We start from the raw sequence: 24,569 nt of genomic DNA, 5'->3' as shown, positions 1-24,569 counted from the left end.
CATGAAGGTACCCGACACATGTAGGGTAGTCAGTGTGTAACTCTGGCCGTGTCATGGGCCAACAACCAAATTAGTGCTCTATGGGGTGTGAGTAATTCGCGTGTGAGGGGTGTGTGTTTAATGGTAAATTCCTCAAAGGTGATACTTGTGTCGTATGTAGAAAAGGTGAACCAGAGGTGTATGAGGAGGCAGCGGGTGAAGTGGAAAGAAACACAACCTCATGTAGAAACAGCTGCAAGTGAAGCAGACAGGCCATAGTGTAGAACACAATCCCACAAACATATGAATATGGAAATATGCGAGACAAATGTATAGATACGGCACCATCACATACCTACAGATGGGTCCTGATGGAACTGGCCATAACAAATGCAACACATCTGGATGCATAATAGCCTACCCAGCATACCCTCCACAACACACAACCTGCCACCATACCAGAACATCCACCAAATCCAGCCATACTTGGTCCACTGGTTTGTTGCAGAAACAGCTACACACAGTGACCCCTACGCATATGTAGTAGGTATTGTCACCCTAGGCATTGCCAGGATTGCAAACCATGTATCCCCTGCAGGTAAAACCCCCTGCACGTTTTCATGAAGCCATAAAATTCTTCGTTATCTAACTTGTTTTCGTCTTGACCAATTTTTGGGATATCCCTCATGGGATGACCAACTTGTGTAAATAGTAGAATGGGTATGACAACATGAGTCCAATCCAGTAGATATCTGGACACAAGTCAGAACGTGCAGTAGAGGTCCATGACACTGTCCGACCCTAAGTGGGCATGCATAGCCTACCACCCAGGACACGAATAAGAGGGAGAATATAATGCACACATTTGCAAAGTGGAAAACGGCATGAGGGTGAGGAAGACACTACGTAAACAGGTCAACCCTGATCAAGTGTGAGGGACACTGACTGTGTGCAGTTGTGATTGACCATACCTGTCAACCTGTGTGAGCAAGATATCTGGACAGAGCCATGAATATAAGTGAGACAAAGGTCCAAACTCAGGGACAATCTGTAAACATATCTCTTAGAAACATAGAATTTGATAGAATAACAGTTTACACATTGGCATTAATGTCTGGAGTATGAAGTCTGAAACCCAACTGTCTGTCAGCACGTTCCGACTGCAGTCTTTAATGCTGAGCTACTGCTGTGCCAGAATACAACAGCATATTACAGAGGTCCGTGCCATACCACTCAACTGTCCGGATATTCGCAGAATGACTAGGGTCACCACCTGCCCCACTTTGCGAATAACAATCCCTCTGTAGGCAGTTGTGTCCTGTGAAAAAAATCAAGACATAGCAAATGTCCTGAGAGTTTATTTTCTAATTTACTTTAATAGTCGCATAAAATGGTTATTTTATATATGAATCCTCAATATGTTATGTGAAGTAGCATAAGCAATTCAAATGTTACTAGAATAAGCTATTATATGTACAAAAAAGGTTAAAGTTCAGTACTATGCATGGCTGTAGGTATGTTTTGTCCTGGAAAATCTGACATCTCTACAGAACATGTCCCACTTTGGACAGTCGAAAAGGTGGCAACCCTAAGAATGACCACAGGTTCGCACCATAGTGTTGGTGTGTGCCTCTGACAATCTGCACCAGTGTGGTAAATAGCTGAGGATTGACGTTACTAAATAATGAGAAATATCCTGAGTATAAGACTCCACAACCTGCAGAAAAGTCATGCTAATGCAAAACCTAGCATTCTATCAATGTTGTAAGCTTGTAAGAGCAATCGTTAAAATGTGTCCCTAATTGTCCCCCCATCTTGTAGGTTTTGCGCAGGTTCAGTGCTCTAAGAGGTTGAGAGGTATGGTCCGTACATATTTACAGGAACAGAACTTCACACTTGTGTAATGTACAACCGCATATCTGTAGTCACTTCATGTCCAAAAATAATAATCCCCGTATGACTGTATACAGGTAATAGTCAAATGTGAATGGGAACACCCCTCACCGTGGAGTATGGACTGTAACAACCCCACCCATAATATGTAATGCCAACAGAATAAGCTGCTGACAGGTGCCCAAACACCTGTGTCTATAAACACAGGTAAAACTTCAAAATAGGGAAATAATCCCTGTCCATATGCTTCGGCTGACATTTGACCTCGGCCTGGGAAGTTCCGTTCAACAGGTGGACAAGCCTAAACCCAGATCACTACATTAACACCCTGACAATCAAAGACCTGTATGTGGCTGGACTATATGCCTTGGTGTTCTGCATACCCTCGGAGTGATTAACAATGCAGTCGGAGTCCACAGCAGTAGGCAATAGGGAATGTGTAATATGTAGTACCACCTTTTTCCCAGCAGGAGAATGGATGCCTGTGTCATAGGTGAAGCGGTGAGGCATATGTTGATGTAGCTAAGTACTATGGGTATGCATATCAATGAGGGAGAACACCAACAGAATAGTGGTTCCGGTATCCGGCCAACGTGAATGCAGTCCCGGTTGACCTACGACCACTGCACATATAACTTGAAAGTGTAATTAAAGCGTTCGTGCAGTACACACATTTAAATATGTAAAGGTGAACGTGTGTTTCGCAGTAGTCTGTAAACTGGAATACAGATATGTTACTGTTACGGTCAGAATTATGAAAGTTCACGGAAGCACAATTATCTGTGAAACATATGTAACCCACAATAAGGATATGCAAGTGCGCCTGCGCGTGTGTAATCCGCTCACAGAATAGAAAATGAATGGTGTTTTCCCCACGTTCCATGTACATGGCTCATACCTGTTAAACCCGTGAAGTACGAAACCGGACAAAGCCATGACAGCAACTGGTACAAATAGGGACAATCCCCAGATATTGCCCTAACAAACATAGAAAGTGGATAGAATAACAGGTGTGTCACTAGCATGGATTCTCTGAAGGGTATGAAGTCGTAACCTGAAATGTTTGTCATTATTTACCAATGTCCGTCTTTAATGATATGCCACTAACTTGCCAGATAGACACAAGGTTATGAAAATTGGACCACAAATAGGGACAATCCCCAGATATTGCCTAACAAACATAGAAAGTGGATAGAATAACAGGTGTGTCACTAGGATGGATTCTCTGTAGGGTATGAAGTCGTAACCTGAAATGTTTATCATTATTTACCAACGTCAGTCTTTAATGATATGCCACTAACTTGCCAGATAAACACAAGGTTATGAAAAATGGAGCAAAGATAAGTGGCAAATAGCTGTACATGCAGCGGAAATATGTACAGTTGAAAGGTATGATATGGATATATATATATATATATATATATATATATATATACACACACATATATCCACAGACATAATCCAAAGAAAATTACGAGATGAGAAATGTACAGACATATGTATATATGTACAGATATATATATCTATACACACACGATACATGAATAGATATATACACAACAAACATATGTCCCTGTACATATAACACATGTACATAGATAGGTCACGGTATAGCTAATATGGATAGACAGACTGACATGCATGAAAGGAGAATACACCGATGGTTTCCAACCCATTTCCCGGAAAGTACTAGTGTGACAGGGCCTGCAAGTTCTACACGTTAAACATGAATATAGGTGTCCTTTGCAGGACCCCAAAAATTGATCCGTACGAAGTGCGAACCATCATTGATGCAAAAGATGTCACAGCTGCAACTACGATATAGCTGTACATGCAACAGTAGCAGGTGCAAGGGTAATAACACATGGGTCGACTGAATGTATGATGTACGAGCTGATATCCGCAGAGTGAGGAGTGCTCGGAAGTGTCCTCACACTTTATTATCACTCACATTAAACATGTCTAATGGGTACTGTGGAGGTGTGTCAGGTATGGGAATCATGGGTATGCAGAATTGGGCCAAGGTGCTCGTTGGCACAGATCTATTAGGTACACCCCATGGAAGCGCGAAAACAGCGCTCTTTTAAACTCTGCACTGTAATGCAATTACTATTACATCACTTCCTACAAAATGGAAGTTTTTTTTAAAATAAATCAGACAATACATCAAAATACAGCAAAATGCCATATCATAGCTGCATTAAAACATTAAAATAATAAAATGGTGAACTTGTAAAGCCAGTAAAGACCATTTCAAACAATTATTTAAAACAATAATATAAAATAGCTAGACATACCGCTAAGTTTTGCTGTAAAACCCTTTTAACCTCTAGTTTTTAAATTTAAAAGGTCATCTATTTCTTATCCATGCTCTAAATACATTGATTCACTGCTTGTCAAGTATGTGAAACTCATCCTCAGTATTTGTAAAGATTCCTGGTCTTTTTTATCCAACTTGAATGTTTTGATGCTAGACGAAACTACTAATTTTTTAACCATCTATGTGGTGGATTTGTATACATCCATTCCACACCAGGAAGCTTTGGAATGGATTGAACTTCTTTTATTAGAGCTTGGGGCCCCTAAAAGTGACATCGACAATGTCACTGAATTATTGGACATTATCTTGTCTTCTAATTTCTTTATGTTTGAAAGAGACATTTACATACAGAAACAAGGGGTGGCCATGGGCTCTCCGTGCGGTGCTGCAGTGGCCAATTTATTTATGGCCTATTGGGAAAGGCATTTCGTCTTCAATAACATTGAGTGGAAGGAAAAGCTGGTGTTTTACACACGCTTTTTAGACGATGCCTTTATTCTTTTTAAAGGTGATTCTACCCTGGCACACTCATTTGTTGAATTTTTAAATTCAACGACACCCTTTCTGAAATTCACCTACCACTTTGATACAAAGGAGATTAACTACTTGGATGTTAAATTATCAAGGGACGTTACAACTGGCTCCTTTAAATCTGTAATTTTCAGAAAGGATACTTATGTAAATTCCTTTCTTCATTACACCAGCTCTCACCCCTTTAAACATAAAAAAGCTACTGTGAAAGGTCAGCTAGTGAGGGCAGTTAGAATGTGTAGTGACTTGAATGACTTCTTACACGAAGATGAATTTATAAAAGAACTTTTTATTAACCGTGATTACCCACAACGTTTGGTGGATGACCTATTAGATGAAGTAACTGCAAAGAGAAACCGTGGTTTTTACAAACCGCTTCTTTCTGTGTCATCTTCAATTGTTATTGGTCCCACTCAAAATCTAGCCATTACAGCAAACTTTCCTTTCACGGATGACCCTGTTTTAACAGCAGAGTCACTACCTAATGACTTTTCTTGTAACTTTATTATGACATTTAGCTTGAATTCTAATGCTATTTTAGACATTTTGAATAAGAACTGGTATTTTCTATCGTCAAACGTTTCTGTGTCCAAAAAATTGGGTGAGAAGCCTAATATTGTGTTTAGGAGGGGGAGAAATATCAAGGATTTGTTACAAAGTAACCCATTAGCTCCTGTATGTAACAGAACAAAGGGGTCCTTTGCTTGTGGCTTATGTAACTTTTGTTCCCATATAAAAACAGGTAGCACATTTTGCATATCAGGTACGAAATACCACATTAATCACCGAATTAATTGCGACACTAAGTCCATCATTTATGTCGCTTTTTGCACATGCTGTCCCGGCTTTTATGTCGGTAAGACAGATAGAAGATTTAAAGAGCGGATTTACCAGCACTGTTATGCCATCAAGAATATGAAGAGTGAAAATGCATTGGCCAAGCATATAGCATCTTACCCAGGGCATGCATTTGTGTTCATGGGCATTGACCATTTACCAACGCCTTTAAGAGGGGGTCCTACTTCAATACTATTGGAAACCAGAGAGTTACTATGGCAGTTGAAATTAGATGCTTTTAATTTACCAGGCTTAAATGATAGTTGTAATATAGCTTCCTTTTTAAAGTTAAAATCTTATATGAGGTAATAACAAAATAATAAAAACTCTTTTTTAATGCAGCATTCTTACTTGTGATTTACAAATTAGATAAAAGGTGCCTGACTGCTAAAAGCCAGTTTTTGCTTGTTAATGATTTATGTACTGTATTCCCAGGCGTTATATATAGTTTTGTTCTTTTATTTGTTTGGTAAAGACCTTTTAGCTAACCAATTATTTGTTATGCTCAGTAATTGCTTTTATAGTTGAAAGAGCTGTAAGTTTACAAACATTTAATTGACTGGCACTGATAGTAGTGTTAAAAAAAATTGTGCTTTGAATTGATACATGGATGTACAGAAGTCACATTTGTTCATATGCAACAGTATGCACATTCTTATGTGTAGATTAATATCCCATCTCATGGTTTTTAATACAGGGTTGGGTTGTCTAATGTGTTGATTTGATTTGATTTTATTTATAATAATAATTCATTCTTATTAGTTTGCTACAGCGTACAGAATAAATCTTAATACTAAAATTTAAAAACTAGAGGTTAAAAGGGTTTTACAGCAAAACTTAGTGGTATGTCTAGCTATTTTATATTATTGTTTTAAATAATTGTTTGAAATGGTCTTTACTGGCTTTATAAGTTCACCATTTTATTATTTTAATGTTTTAATGCAGCTATGATATGGCATTTTGCTGTATTTTGATGTATTGTCTGATTTATTTTAAAAAAAACTTCCGTTTTGTAGGAAGTGATGTAATAGTAATTGCATTACAGTGCAGAGTTTAAAAGAGCGCTGTTTTCGCGCTTTTTTCATCCTCTGAGGAAGTTACCTTTTTTGAGTAGAGAAAACGCTGTCTCTTTGTAATATAATAAACTTGCGCTAAGGTTCAAGCTGGTAAAGGCTCTTTCATTGGCTCAAAGTCTTTGTTTCATCTGTTTGTGGATTCATTCGTTGTTTGTGGTACAGGTACACCCCATGGGAGTGATCAATATACCTATGTGGGTATAGCACACGCCTATATTCACCAAAAAGGTGCAACCCATCCACTGGATATTGCGTAAACCATTGGGGGAAGATGTAGGGATCTATATCAGTGTCATGTAGGTGATTATCATGGATGGACATGCATACGACCAAGATGGTAACCATACATGCCAGAATGTCAGAATAAGACAGTTGGACTAAGGCATAGTACACGACAGACAAATAGGGACTATATTAAATATACCTCAGACAAAGTCAGACCATTGATAGAATAATTGCGTAGTCGGGAATATGAATGTTATGAGAGTTAGTAATCATGAAATAGAAATGTCAGTCATGATTACCTAACAGCACAGTCCATCATGACTTGCCAGCAATCTATCAGAAAGGCACATTATCATGACAAATGTAACAGAATCATAGGTCAAACCCCAGGGCGTATACCCATAATGTGTACAGGTGAGAGGTATGAAGGTAACCCATCCTAATGAAATGTACAAAACTAGTGATACTAGGTGGACAGGTGAGAAGAAAGACGTCAGGACAAATGACAAAACATGTACAAGTCATAAGCATGTTTGTCCACAAATGTGAATTACAACGTATGGCCAGTGAAAGTCAATGTGGAAGGTTAATAGACTCAAACGACATGTGTCCCTCAGGGTGTCATGCAGTGTCACCGATACAGTGTCCAGTCCACCATACTCGTACATGAGCTCTGCCACTGACGGAAAGTGCAAATACCGGCCTACACATAAGGTACATGATGGAATAAGTAGTGTGGATAAGCACCTGCTGGCCTGTGTGAGGAATATAACCCAGTGGGTGGGTGTGTTCTGCAATAGGAATGTAATGGTAACTGGCCTGTGATGGCGCCATGTATTGTGCGTATTGGCGTAACTGTACGAATGTGCAGATGTATGCCTCATATGTGTGGTGTGTTCCTCTCATAATCTGTATCTGTCTGCCAAATACCTGAGAACTGACATCATTAAATAATGATAAACATATGTGTTTAAGACCCCAAATCCCTCAGAAAGGTCATACTAATGCAAAACCTATAATACTGCCAACTATCTACATTTGTAAGAGAAATATGTAGAATCTGCCCCTATCTGTCCCCCCATCATGTTAGGCTTTGTACAGATGTTTTGCACTAGGAGGTTGATAGGTATGATCAGAAACAGATACATGTCTGAGGAAACAGCATTATCGACCGCAAGATAACGCAGAAGGTATGAAAAGCGCTGCAGTAGGAAGTTCATCCGCAGGTATGTGCTGACATGTCAAATGACACAGCAGTCTACAGGAAGTACCTATAGGGTGTCACTTTTACCAGTGATGACAGTGGGACATACCCACAGCCATGCATACACCACAAATAGACATAGCACACAGCAAAGCCTAGGCCATGATACACGGCCGGCGTTTATGGATTGAGTGAGAGTACAGCAAGGAAAGATGACTGCCAGGCTATTCAGCAAACAGCTGCAGGGGCATGCAAGACCACCCGTAACACAAACATTGCATGGACAATGTTGGGATTTGCAACGTACCCCATTTGTATATGTAAGCTATGCAAATGATGTAATTATAGGGTTTCCACCTTTCCAAATGGCCAAAGTGGGACATTTGTGCTACAAACATCAGATTTTGCAGGGCAAAACATACCCACGGCCAGTACAAAGGACAGAACTTCAGTTGTTTGCCTGAATAAAAGTTTATTCTTGTAGCATTTTTGTTCCTTATTCTGTTTCATATAACATTTAGGTGTTTCAGATACAGAATAACTGTTTTATGCAACTATTACATACAATATAGAAAATAATTTTGTCCTAAAATCTCAGGACATTTGCCATTTTCTCACAATATTTTGCAGGACACAACTGCCCAAAGAGGGACTGTCCCTCGCAAAGTGGGACAGGTGGTAACCCTATGTAACTACGTGATACATGAAACAGTAAGGTGTCCATGCAAGAGCAGAGTTATGTGCAGAAATGTACCCAGATGTTATGCGACTAACATTTTGCACCTTGCTAAATGGAGCAATGACAGCTGCAAATACAGTATGAATACAGTCGAAGAAGCATGCCAATGTCCAAGTCCAAGGCCAGTGGCAGCTTTGTCCATTGGATATCAATGAACCAGTAATTGTCCTCCCCCGATCCCTGGTGTGGAAGAGTAGCGCAGCGCCACGAGAACACGCTGCATTTCAAAACAAGACATAAGGATAATATACATACAAAATGTAGGTTTAGTTAGATGTTAGTATGCCATGCAGATGAATGGCAAGCCGGAGACAACATGGCTACTGCGTACTGGTACCTATGTGTGGAAGCGCTCTGTCAGAGATGTAACAAAGCATTTGTATGCAATGTGAGGCAAGTGAGGCTGAGGATAGTGAATCACAACATGTCATGCCATATGGGCCAAGCCTCTACAGTGTAGTGTAGGTTAAGGGGACTATTAGAGTAGAAGATAGGTGACAACAGGAGTGTGTATGTATAAAACACTGTAGCCTCACAGGAGCAGTGTCACATGTGTGCTGTCAGTACTCAGTGGAAGAGGAGTGTCATGAGCTATCCCAGGGAACGTCAGGAGACTGACGGCGTACACCATGGATACCACCGATGTGACCTGCAAACCTGCCCACAGTGTGTCTGCACCCGTGCGCGCCAGTAACCCCGAGTAAGTATGTGTGCACACGTGTTAGCCCGTGTGCACGTGTGGAAGAATGAGTAAGCTAGTGTATGAATGGTGAAGCCCATGTAATGCCGTGTATGCATTTGTAAGCAGGTATACATGTGTACTACACACGTACTCCACACACAGACACACATGCTGCCAATACTACACACATCAGGGAAATGGCACATGGATGGAGACTACATCATCAGAGGTAACAGTGCTGTAAAGTATGCTACAGTGATGGTCATAGCTGCAATGCATCATGCCTGCTGAAGTACACCTGGAAGTACCACACTGTGTGTTACCAGCATGCTAACATCAATACAGTGGAATAAAGCCACTGTGTGCAGCAGCACCAGGTTAGTCAGATCCTGCATCAATGTTACACATCATAGGTGATGGCATAGGTGACATCATATGCACAGGGTGTGGTGTTAACATGTCCAGAGCTGTTATAGAGCCATCCAATGTACACATAGGAGTGTGTGTGTGAGAGACAATGGTTATTGCATGGCCCAATGGTGGTGCAATGGGTGTGTGTATGTGATAGCCGTAGCTGTTTGTGGTAAGTGTGTGTGTCTGCATATACACAGGTACAGCATGTGTCAGCCATATACAGGAGGTTGTGGGACAGTCACAGACCGTACCTGCCAGGCTGTAGAGATCCCCATTACTGGCCATGGACACCCCTCCATGCATATAACACAACCCAGTCCTGCACCTGTCAATGTCTACACATACAGTCCTGGGATCTGTACCACAACCTGTGGATAAACATGTGTCTGTAATGTTAACCTGGGGTGCATAGACTTGACAGTTACTACAGACAGATATGAGCCAAACTCACACTCCAATGTAATAACCACCGCTGACTGTTTCCGAGATCTGCATACGACCACTCAAAGATGCTGCACTAACATTGTTTCCAATGCCCATGTAATACCCAGCAACACAATAACCAGTCACTACACATGTATAACCCATGATCACTACAGCATACAGTATGTGCACTATCACAGAGCCATAGCAGATGTACATACATCCAAGGTGTTCACATACAGACAATGTAGCACAGTCAAGAGTGATAATCCCAACATACATATCTATATACAATATATATATATATATATATATATATATATATATATATATATATATATGTAGCTATATACATACATACATATCTCTCTCTATATATATATATATATATATATATATATATATATATATATATATACATATATATGTAGATAGATACATATACACACACACACATGCACACGTGGCAGGGTTGGGAGCAGAACATAAACGTAAGCACTGTACCACACGACAGCATTACGCAGTTACAAAACCCGCTACCATGATCAGTTGATCATGATTCACACAGGCACATGTCTAGCCTGCAGACAGCAGCATCAAAGGCAAAGACGCCGCACGGATGTTATGGAGAGTGAATACTGTCAATGCAATGTACTGTTCTCATGCAGCTGGAAACACACACACACACACACACACACACACACACACACACACACTTGGCAGGGCTGGGAGTCGAACATACACCAAACTACCCTAACACACTACAGCATGATGCATTTACAGAACACGCTACCAACATTACTAAGCACAGTAGTCCCAGAGGCAGACATCTAGGTGCGTGTCATCATCCGCAAAGGCAAAGACGTCGGTAGCAAACTGCTGTGGTGTGTGGCGTCTAAAAGCAAGACTGAGTCCCCAGGTGGACGGGAGCATGCGCACAAATGCACACACACACACACACACACACACACACACACACACACACACACACACACACACACACTTGGCAGGGCTGGGAGTCGAACATACACCTAACTACCCTAACACACTACAGCATGACGCATTTACAGAATGTGCTACCAAGATTACTGAACACAGCACTCCCAGAGGCATACTTCTAGATGAGTGACATCATCCGCAAAGGCAAGGACGCTGATAGGGAATGTATAGAGAGTGAGCAGTCTGAAAGCATATTACTGTCCCCAGGTAGACATAGACAAACACACAGCAGTGGTGTGATCGGGGCAACCAAATATCTATGGAGCACTACAACACTACATAGATACAGGACGCGCCACAGACAGTACACCCTTCAAGACAGCAACCAGTGTGTTCAATGTAGGCATCCATCATGACATTGAAAATGGACACTTGTTGCCTGGATGACCACCATCGCTATACAGGATGTCAATGGCCATGCCCACACGCTTAGTATCACACATCTGTTTGGAATGTACTGTGTGTCCATCTATACAATGGTGTACTGGGCATGCCCACACACTTAGCGGTTGCAAAGGGCCGTCTTGCATGCACACGGATTCTATACACAGAAGATCGCAGTTTAGAAAGTACTGTGTGTCCATCTACACAATGGCGTACTGGGCATGCTCACACACTTAGCAGTTGCAAAGGGCCATCTTGCATGCACATGGATTCTAAACACGGAAGGGCACAGTATGGTATTACTGTCCCCATGTACATGAAGGCCACTCACATGTATTGACCAGTACACACTCAGGAGCTATCACAGATGTCTCAGGTGCATATCACAGAGGTACACACCACAATCTACAATGTAGCCCTTCAACATCACCATGTCATTGGACCAGCAATACACAGCCATACATTAACACAACACCGTGTGACTCATGACCAGTGGACTGCAAATAGGTCTACAGCAACTATGCAGACTACACATGTACCAACAGGGTTCCATCATGTTTTATGCATTGCAATGATACCACTGTACATAACCAGGTCAGCTCTACACATACCAGGGGCCCTGCGTCTTACACAGCTGTGACAGATGACTGTCGCTGTACATCAATGAACACACATGTTTGGCTATGTCATACATGTAATTGCAGTGGATATGTGCATGGACCACACACACAACACATATGTACATAGCATAGCTTTTGCTGTCCTCCATGCAGACAAGTGGCTACAGCAATCATATGCACGCAAATGGAAGGTGGGTCCATGGCTGTTGAATGCTAACAGTACATGAGGCAGCAATGCTGACCGAGGACACATTCCCTCTGTACTAGTTACCCATGACACCCATCATATCATACAACAGTCCATGTGTTATGTATGTCAACACACATGTCCACCAATTGCAATGCATACAAACATAGCTACATGACAGGCATGTAGGACCAACACATATGTACAATCTGTAGTGTGCATGCAGCTACCATGCATGTGCAGTAGCTGATGTAAGTAACTCATCTGTGCCTAACTACAACATGCAGTTGCAATGCAGCCCCATCATTGACACCTGTATATGGTGACATACTGACAGTACGGTAGGATGTACAGCAGGTATGGATGTGTGTACATATAGTGGTGATCCACCTGTGTCGATGGATGTTTGCCAGGGATGGCTCACAGGTGTGTCACATGCCATTCTACCCTTACATGTGCAAACAGTATGCTATGTTACCATTACTTGACGGTGGAGACATAAAACCTACACAGCGGTCAGGTGTTACCGACAGTACGTCACTTGACACCTATAACACTTACATTCTCCCGTGTGCATATAGCAGCACAATTGCTGAAGGTAGTGTTGGTACACATAATGCGGCCAATACTGCTGCATGTCTGTCAGATGTAGCATCATATAGCAGGTGTATCATTCACAATACTGCCATGTGTGTTTGCTTGTGTGACCATATATGCCACATATTGTGGGGAATACATCCCAATTGTTACACACCCCTGTACACTGTTGTAGAGATCTGTACATACTGCAGTGTGGAAAGCATGACGTAGGCAGCTATCCATATGTGTATGACATTTGTGGTCTCCACAGTGTGTGTGTGTGTATTTAGGTGTGTATGGCTGTTTAGTGCATGGAGTGAGGGTGTATGCTACCATACAGAACACACAGGATCCCTAACCCCTCGTGGTGATGCAGTCCACTACCCTGTTGATGCCATCGGTCTCAGCCGCACTGGCTACCTGTACATGTTCTTTCTCTGTGCCGCGTCATGTGGGTTCACAGTACTGTGACAGTAATGACCACATAGGCAAGGGTCCTCACCTCAACACTATGGGGTGTGCATTATAGTTTTGTTGACCCCGTGAGTGTGAGCATGTTCCTGTAATGTGACAGGGTATTACTGCTACACAGTGAGGCCTCATGCTATCAAGTGGCCTCTTACATTATCATTGGCCAGACCGCTGTGTACAACCCCTGCACCATGTCAACATACCTGTGATGTGACCTGGTATGGATGTCACGTCTCTAGCCACTGTAGCCTATTAAACTGCCCACATGCTTCTGGATCAGTATATGTGTGGACATCTGTGTTATGTTAGACTTTCCAACAGTCAGGCTGAGGCTACATATAGCATGCTGATATTGCCATATGTGCCTGTGAGTACTCCACAGTTACACATGGGAAACTGCAAACAGTGCTACCTGTAGGCACGTGCAAGTAGACCATAAGGAGGGAACCAGGGCATCATTACCAACATGCTGTTACTGTTGTTACCGAGACACATACTGTGAACATATAACAATGCATGCTAAACCTGTACTACATTTTATGTCTGGTGCATGTCAACAGTACACAACTAATGTAATATACACGTCTCTCACTATTCACACACAATTAATGTAATATACACTTCTCTCACTATTCTTACTCAACTAATGTAATATACACTTCTCATTATTCTGTTTACACTGTGCATCAGACCATTTGAGCATGTCCCTGCACCAATGGTGTGGATGACAGGGATGAGGCACAGGCTTCATCATATGCACAGGGTGATAATGTTTGCCAGGGGCATAGGCTGCACCAATGGATGACATCTTGTGTGTGGGTAAGGGCCAGTGATATGATTGGACATGTCTGTTCAGTATGCATGCGGGTGTTGTGGTGTCCTACAGATGTCTTTGCTGTGTGTGTGTATGTGTGCACACAGTTCTGCCTTTTGTGAGGCCTACACAGAGTATTATTGACAGCTCCAGATTGTACAGACCAGGTTGTACAGCTCACTGTGTCCGGCCACGTGACCTGTGCCTGCCAGGGGTTGCACATGCACTATCAGGTGGATGTACAGCTTGGCTACTGTCCAACGACACATGTCCATTGGAACCGTGTCCCCACTGGGAATGTCCAGGGCCATGTCCATGTGGCCTGGTGTGTCCTGGTGTGGACAGCGCAGCACCAGCTGCACTGCTACTGCTACCAGCACTATGGGAGTGGGCATGTGAGGTGGCACGCTCACATTGACCTGCACTAGGTGGTGTAGCTGGGCTACATTCACGTGGCCTATGCCTCACTCCTACCAGATGTTCCAGCACAGACAGCTCACGCTCGTGGATTGCCATGCCACGGTCAAGGATTCCGACCATGTCACCCAATCGCCTGTCCAGAACATCAGCAATCTGCTGTTGAGCATTTGCCAATGCCTGGATGTTGTCATTTAGGATACAGATAGCAGCCCTCTGCAGTGTCTGCCCTTCTCTGTTCTGCCATTCAGCACGTGCCTGTGCCGCCATTACAGTCTGGAACATGCGTCTGGTGATACCAGCTGCTGCGCTTTGTCCTGCAGGTGCATGTCTGCCAGAGGTCCTCCTACGAGCAGCACCGGCCACATGCCTGTGTGGCACATCTGCAGTTATTACACTGACACCATGGTGTGTAGACACACCTTCTGTAGTCACCACACATTCCTGTTCCATGCTAACAGACGCTGACTGTCCTTCCTCTATGGCCACTGGTGATGTGGTATGTGTTGGCAGCAGAACTGTGTGTGGGGAAGAGGGGGACATAGCTGGGATGGCAACCATTGGCACAGATTCAGCCCCTGACAACCCTGCCTGTACCTCATGCATATGTTCATCACTGCTAGTATCTGTGGGGACCCTAACATCAGATGGACCACAGGAGGGTAACACACCTACATCACCTGTGAATGCAAAGAAAGACTCTAAATTACAATAGACACACACACACACACACACACACACACACACACACACACACACACACACACACACACACACACAAACACACACACACACACACAGACACACACAGACACACACACACACAGACACAGAGACACACACACTCAGACACAGACACACACACACACACACACACACACACACACACACACACACACACACACACACACACACACACAGACACACATCATGCATGTGATTTGACAGATGGCATGCAGCATGCCTGTGATACAGCAGAGGGCATGCAACTCAGACATTAATAGTGTTAGTAAGCATACCTCACTGGGGTGCACACTACAGCACTACAGCAAGCAGGTGTCATATCAGTAGCCATGCAGTTCACACAATCATGGTAGTATGCATGCATCCCCGTGATACACCATGTGGACCAGAACAGGATAACAGCACACATGGCTGATGTGACCTTGGCATGTAATCTGCTGACGTGTGCATTAACATGCATACATATCTGACACAATGATGTCCTGACACATGTACAGCATCGTAATGGGCATCACATTGTGGTGTTGTCTGCATGCCCTACAGATAGAATGCATGTTTAGCAAATGTGCATGAACATGTAAGGGTAGTGTGAGCCATCTACATTGCTATACAGTGTGAAGTACAGACACTGTGCCATTGCATGGCAGCATGAGGCATCTATATTGCTGTACAATGTATAATATGTACACATTGCATAGCCATAACTGCATGCATTCCCATGACATAACTGTGGATTGTGACCCACGATGCTAAGGTGTATACACACCAAACCATGCTGTGTCAAGTGACAGGTCACTGGAGGACCTACAGATGACACCCCTGCACAACAACTACAGGGTCTTAGCTGCCTGGCAACCATGTCAATTCACCATTTCCCACATGACATTGATGTACCACACACACAAGGTGCACAGCTAACAGTGATGTCTTACAGCAGCAAGGGAAATGTACAGTATCTGTGGCCTGATGTGGTGTCTATGTCTGTGGAAGCTGTACATCTGACTATTGTCATGCTATGAAACAGTTGTGATGTTCAACAGATCTTATATGGTAGACTTCAGTGACACCTCCACTAGCTGTGCACAGGCTTTTAGGATGTCCAGTGTACCACATCAACTGTATAATCAGTCAACTAAGGCTATAATTGGACCATGTGTGGACAATGTGCAACAGGGTGTATACACATCACATCTACTGCATGGCTACGTGTCTCTGGTCATCCCCCATGGCCATGTGTGCACATGTGTTGGCCAAATGTGTGTGATGGCCATCTATCTCACATGTCTGTGTTGTCCCATATGACATACACCCATAGATGTCAGATATGTCACCATCCACAGGGCTATGCAGACAATGGGTTGTATGTTTGGTATGTGGGGTATGGGTCATGAGATAGTGTGACAATATTGTAGCCAGAACACTACGTGTCTGGGACATGTCTGATGGCACATCACAATGTGTGCACCCAATGCAGGGGCATATAACACAATGGTGACACCTGTGGGCTGCCCATATTACAGCTCACTATGTGGTACTGTTTGCGTACCACACATGTTGTTCCAATGCATACTACATATGCCTCCATTGTAGAACATGTCCACTATTGTATGCACAGCTGACCACACATGAAGCAATGACAACTGTGGTTTCAAGTCGGTGTGTCATTTCATTTGTATATATTGCACATGGGTGGCCTGTGTGACTGATGGGTGATGCAACCTGCATATCGTGACTGGAACAAACATCAAGTCTGCAACTAACTGGCCACATGACAAATAGCTCTATGCTTTAACATGCCTGATACTGATGACAGTCTCACCTGCAACTGACTCATGTCTGTGCGGCATGCCAGAGGTACCTGTATAGGGGTGACACAGCAGTATGAACATTTTCCATAACTGTATGACAGCCACAGGGTGCACTGTGCATGTTAACACATTCGCCTGTATAATAGTATATAGTATGCACATGTGTGAATACACAGGGTAGCATACTGTAGTATGCAGCATGTGTGTCCACATACCTTGCATATGTTGTTACTTTACATAATGTACAGTGACACATGCAACTAAATGGGATATAATAGCCATATGTGCAGTACTGACTTACCAGGCAACTCCAGGCTCATTGGTTGGGAGACACCCACCTCCACGATGGCAGCTAGTGTGTGTGGATGCTGTTCTGAGGGTGTCCCCAGACTGGCCAGTAGCTCCTCAGTGTGTGTGAGTGGGGGCTGGGTTGGTGGCCCACCACCTGTTCCACCTTGTTCCCTGGCGATTGCAGTGGCACGCTGTTTTGCATGTTGTATCAAGTCCATGCAGTGTCTACGCACCTGCTGGTAGGTGCGGTTATGGCCACCCACATCATTCACCCTCCTACTTAGATCTTGCCACAGGTCGTCCTGCTGCTGGGCATGCTGTGGCACATGGCTGAACAACACCTCATAGTTCTCATGGAGGTACGGGATGAGGACATCATCCTCCTGGCGGCTGTACGCTGGAAGGAGTGTACGAGGCATTATCTGTAAGACATAATGATGGTGACAGGTCACAGTTTCAGAGATGTACAGAGTTGCTGCTGCACATACATTTCTATGACATCTAGTACATCTGCACAGTTATCTTTGCAAATCATCATGACACTGACACGACTGACGTGTTTGTGTCACACACATGTAACACCCATTATGCATTGGATATCATCACCATATATGTGTGTCACCTCATTACAGTGTTCATACTCCATGTGAATGCTGTCTTGATGTGGGCATGTCTATTTGCCTGCACTGGTGTTCTTATCTATCTGCACATGCCTGGATGTGTCCACGGTAATGCTGTTGACCTTGATGCTGTGTATATGTCACATATCTACACAGATACAGTCTTAATGGAGTTGAGCAGTGACAATGCACACATATGCATGGACACCTGTACATGCATATGTTTTGCCATATACATCTACACAGCACTGTACAGCTGTTCAACATCCTGCCACGGATCGCCTGTGTTGCACATGTGATAGACATGGGACAATAGCTAGTCGGACATCATTCGCAGGGATGGTTATCAACCATAGCATGTACGGGCAAGGTTTCCTAGCTGTAACAGACAGCCATTATGCCACCGCGAGGTGCATCAGTGCCACATTACTGATCCGGACAGTTGATACTACATCTAACATGCGGCCATCACACCATGTATGACTGGGATGACATGTGCAGCTTTGATGGACAGGGTTGCATGGTTTGGTGGGAGTATGTCACATGTATGGCACAGGAATCTGTCCAGCATGTGGCGATCCTAGTATTAGGACGGTGGCTGTCCATGACGTATGTCTTATAGATCAGGATATGGACATGTAGCATGTCCATCATCATGGTGTAGCAAATGTTTTTATGCAAGGTAGACAGCATGTTGCATAGTGGAGGTGAGGATTGTGAAGGCTGGTATCACCCATCCACGCATGGCCATTACCCCTTAAATGTGATATGTGATCCAATATTGGTCACCCCAGTGCTGTATATGCCTGTCCAATGATCTCCGTGCTCATGGATGGCACCCTGTCATGACATGGGTACCTCGTATGACTACCCAAGGGGCCTGGATACATCACCAAGGCAGGGAGGTGTACTGCACAGCACCATCCCTTACACAGTGTCCATAATGTTGACCACAGCCTAGGTGGTAGTTAATGGGTACAGGGATGTTCACCTAGTGGTGACAATGCTGATATCATCCATCAGAATGTGCACATATGTCACACACCTCACCCACACAGCGCATTCTGTATGTTGTTCACAACACTGACACAGCTATTCCTCATAGGTCATGGCCATTCACATACTTACATACAATGAGGGTGGAGTACAACACATTAACCCTGTTCTACTGTAGTTGGCACTGGTGTGGTATGCACATGTCACTCTGGCACCTTTTGTAGTTGTGAGTCTGTCAACAGGCCACTGGTAGAACACTCCTGTGACATACAAAGGTATTTGTAATCAAACATCCATACTGTCTTGTACATCTGTAGTGCTAACATCTACAGTGATAATGGTTCATGGACATGCACACCATATTCAGCAGAGTTATAGTGCGGTGCCACCCATTATGACTGTCATCACCACTTGTGGGTTGATATTATCCAACACCCTATCTGTATCGTATGGTCATGCTAGGCACTTGTTCAGAACTTGTGAGCATGTCATGAGCTACTGATTAATATAGCACCTATTCCACACCATTTCCCACAGGTACACTGGTTGTCCTAAAATTCCCAACTTGCTTATGGTACAACAGCTGTTGTACACACGTAACGCATATATCCTGTGAGACATGGCTGTATATACAGGCATGTCCAACTGTCATGTACCAGTGCTATTGCCTGTCTATATGATGGATATGTCGTACATGTGGCAATAGAGCAATTGTCTCATGTACACATTCAATGCTCACCTCCCAACATACAGCACTACAGCCTGTGGGGGATGCAGTTATGCAGCCCTGCTGTGGGTAATGCTGTCACCAACCCTGACTGCACCTGACAGTCATGTGGGGATGTGTAACATTCTCAACACAGCCCACTCATCGCATAGTCTCACATGATCTCCACCACAGACCACACATATCAACTTGTGCAGTACCTCTCCATACTCTGTGTAGGCACCATAGACAGCCCCCATCACGGAACGCAACATCACCAACTTATAGCCTACAGACTCATGTGTGCCCATCACATATAGCCAATAGAGTGTTATAACATCCACAACACACCAGTCATAGTTGACTCAGTAGGTGGTCACACTGCAGTTCCACACAGCAGGCTACACAAGGCGATAGTCACTTACATCTTGCTGTCAGGTAACTGGTTCTGCAACATAACCTATGCACCCATGCCACACCTCACCAGGTACGATGTGACTGTCATTCTCCATGTTAGTGTGACTGCCATGAGATACCACTTCACAGACTACGTGTGCAGGGACATCCAATAGCTCACCAGTCTTGTAGCCCTGAAGGTGTGGGCCTAGCCCTGGGGAGCATTATGCATTCATCCGGACCCGATACCACTGTACAACAACTGACTGTGTCACTTCAACAGTTGCCTATGCTTCTGCTGTCAGTCCACAGGCATCTGGTATCTGTCCACTTTGACTGACCTGGTCAAACACAATGCTTTGGCACAGATGACCTGCACCTGTCAGCCCTGGGAGTACAGATCACATGTAAGGCTCTTGCTGCTTCTATACTGCCTGTCTTGCACAGTTTCCAATAACAGTCACCGGCAGAACGGGAACTGGCAAGCAAGACATGGGGTCATGTGACACAATGCTTGCATCTTCCTCTGTGACGCACACAGGCAAGGCACACCTTATAATGCACCACTCCAATATCTCTGCAGTGACTGGGACCTGCCTCTAGGCTCTGCAGAGCACACCTGCAATGACAGGTTATAGACAGACCATACCTTTCAGGCACATACCTGGACCGGCACACCCACAGCTGAGGTGTTCCCATATCCCACTATGTTGTACACACATCCTAGCTAGTTACTTAGCACAATGCATCAGAGGTGCTCCACGTGCAACTAACTTTGGCCATAACCGTTATACACATTGTAACAAGCTACAGATTCAACAACATACCCCATGGTTACCAGACCTCATTTGTTGGTTTACTGGACAGTAGGGCTCAGACAGCTACTACTGATGTGTGACTGACACTACCCCACACTTAACTGGGATAGCCACTCATGTACCGACACATCCATGAGTCATAACCTCGACTGGATCAACCCATACACACCACCTCCAAGACCAACATTGACCTTGACATGAACACTACCAAAATGTGACTGGTGTATCACACCTGGGGTTATCCCCTCATTGGTGGTTTCCGAACATATGCTAATCAACCTTGTTAGCCACATCCCGGCACCACACCCTTCACGGCATACACAGTACATGAGTACTACAATACCTACTACAGACGTCGTATGACAGCAGTTGTTAATGTCATGACACCCGTGCAGATGGACAATGCACATACAAATGCTGAAACATACCCCAGTGCACTTCATTAGCATGTACACAACTGCATGGATCGTGCTATTCCACACAGAGCCATGATGGTACACACCAGATAACGGACGCCACTCTGGTGGTCAAGTTCCATGGACATAATGTACAACAACAGGTGGAGGCTGTTGCACAGTGGTGTACAATCCCATGGGTGGGGTAGCTCACTGGTCAGCCTTGGTAGGGCCATGGGATCCCTCATCACATACTCCAAGACTAGCTACGTAAACATTACTGTGACACATTCCGGGGTGTACCACAAGGCATTATGGTGGTATGTCAGTAGTCAATGGCAACACCCACATCTGCTCTCACATACAACAGTCACTCAGGAACATTACAGACCCAGGTGATGTTGGCAACATGCTGGCGGATGGATTCAATGGTAACATTACACCCTCTCGCTCACTACAGGACCACAATCCATGCAGGAACATTGTGGTGTCCCTGCGGTCACACCTACACAGTACTAACCTGCACTCTATATGTCCTGGGACACTGGCCCCATGTCACCTTCCAAAGTCCCAGGCTGTGATGTCCACAAACCTCTGAACGACATGTCTCCCCACTAGGCCACCATATTCAGTAATAGCCTTATATCAGACATTGTGGCCCCTGAATGGCACACAGCAACATTTATCACACTCCACACAGGTGGCACCACAATGCACGAGTGGGACTATAGTCCTACACACCTGCCTGGACTGTTCTGCATGGCTATGGGGTACATCATCAAGGACGTCATTCACAGAGACATCGTTGGGCTCCAGTCCTTTGATGCCACACAGGTTGGACTTGTTAGGGCCAGAGCATGGCCCCTACACCTGGTGGACTCCTTTCATACAGTTACCAGGGTAGTTGATGATGGTATGGGAGTCCACACATCCTACATTGTCCTTTCAGCACTGTTCTCCATTCTGGTATTGACAACATACACATCCACCTGCACATCGTACCCTATGTCTGTGGATGTTATGCAACGTGGCTCATGCACAGGACACACACAATGAGGGTAGCATACCATAGTACCTACTGCATTTCAGTTACATTTGGCATACCACAGTCCTCAGTCATTGGGCCCCTCATGTTCAGTATATGCTTCCCTGTGGTACAGGCTAGCACAGAGGGACTTTCCCTGCCTAGCTTTACAACCCCCTGCATACAAAGTGCCATGATTGATCCACCAGCTGATACTGACTCCATCCATATGGGTGTCACTGTGACAGATACCTGATATGAATATCATGGCATCAAGCTGCATGACACAAGGTCCATGGACATCACCTTTGCATTACACCATTCACCCACTATCACATAGGTGGTAGTCCCCTACATACATGTCACATTGTACATGTTTCTAGTGCACACGTATGTCACACCCACTCATGTGATTACCATATTGCCACTGTGGCGTGGATATCCTTCTACATGGCCCCACACTTATCTGTACTGGGTGCATAGCTTGTACATTGGCACCCATTGTACCTCTGAACTCAGGACTTCTACACACATTCAAGGGTACACCACCCCATTTAGGGTGTACCTTACACAACAGCTACAGCTTTACATACCACAACATTAACACGCCATGACGTTTATTGAGCTCCGACAGCTAAGGTATGCGGCTGAACTACGGACACCATGTCTGTACACATTTGCATACTACATACTCAGGGGTGACCTCTGCTGAACAGACAGGGCCCATGTCCACAACAATATTAATGGATATACACCACATACGCAACATACGCAAATGCCACTGTGAGGAACATGCTCATGGATATGTGCACACACGCAACAATGAGTGGTATGTGCTTGAGGGTTACATTCCCAAACCGGACACACACCATGCTTTGGAACATGACTCCTGTGTACATCACACCGGGGCACTCAGTAGCACTGTTCATGTGATACCTCCCTTGGTGTTTGGGAGACACATGTACGCCAGGGATCACTGCAGTGGCTGCACTGTGCAGAGATGCAGGTAACATATGGCTCTGCTAATCACAGGACACTACCCTAGAGAGGTGTCACTGGTGTGAACACTGTAGTTGTGCTTAAACATAGACTTCCCAGACTGCATAGTACCCCACTATGAACCTGTGAAGCTATTACATGTCCTTTGTGCATGGTTACTTGCTAGCCCTTCCATTTAGATTAGCTATCATGCTATTACAATGTCCCGTGCCTACAAGCCATATGTATCCTGTTATTGTACATGCCAATAGACGATACCTTTGGTATGCATGATATGCCTGTTATGCTGTGTAGAATATCTGACATATCTACCTACAATACTATACATTACACATATTTTACATAGTATCCCATAATGCAAAGCATACTTGCACAGCGGGACCACCTTAGACATGTCATTGTCGTTATATGCCCATACACATGCCTACTGTGACAGTATATCAACATATACTATCCCCGGCTATGGCACGTACTTGTTTGACATATCCTACCACTGACAGCAGGTTGAATGTAATAGTTCTGTTTAAAGCCCTCATGTAGCATCCCTTGTGGTGTCTGTGATGTGTACCTTGTGGCTCACTGCTGGACGTACAGTTTCTACAAGCTTGAGTATGCTCAGCAAGACATCACTACATAAATACCTTTTCCCACGTTAAGCATTGTGGACACTTTTAATTAATGTAAACCAGGCTATACATACAGTAGATAATTAATACAAAACATGCTATACATAAACTTACATACGAGTGCTCTACATACCTTGTTATCATTATGGACTTTCGTCTCTATCTCTCTCACACTGCTTACACGGGTATTTTGTATGAGCATACAGTTTGAATTTCTGGCAAGTCTTCCTTATATACGCCGATACCTGTAACATGGTTTCCTGCCACCTATTGGTGTTTCTGAGTGACTAATTACTTGCATATCAGCTGTGCAGCTACTCCATTCGCCAGTTACGTGGCAACAGTGGGGTAT

This window comes from Protopterus annectens, chromosome 2.part2 (genome assembly GCF_019279795.1).
Source record: "Protopterus annectens isolate FY-2018-M chromosome 2.part2, PAN1.0, whole genome shotgun sequence".
NCBI lineage: Eukaryota > Metazoa > Chordata > Ceratodontiformes > Protopteridae > Protopterus > Protopterus annectens.
Note: the sequence above shows the minus strand (reverse complement) of the source record.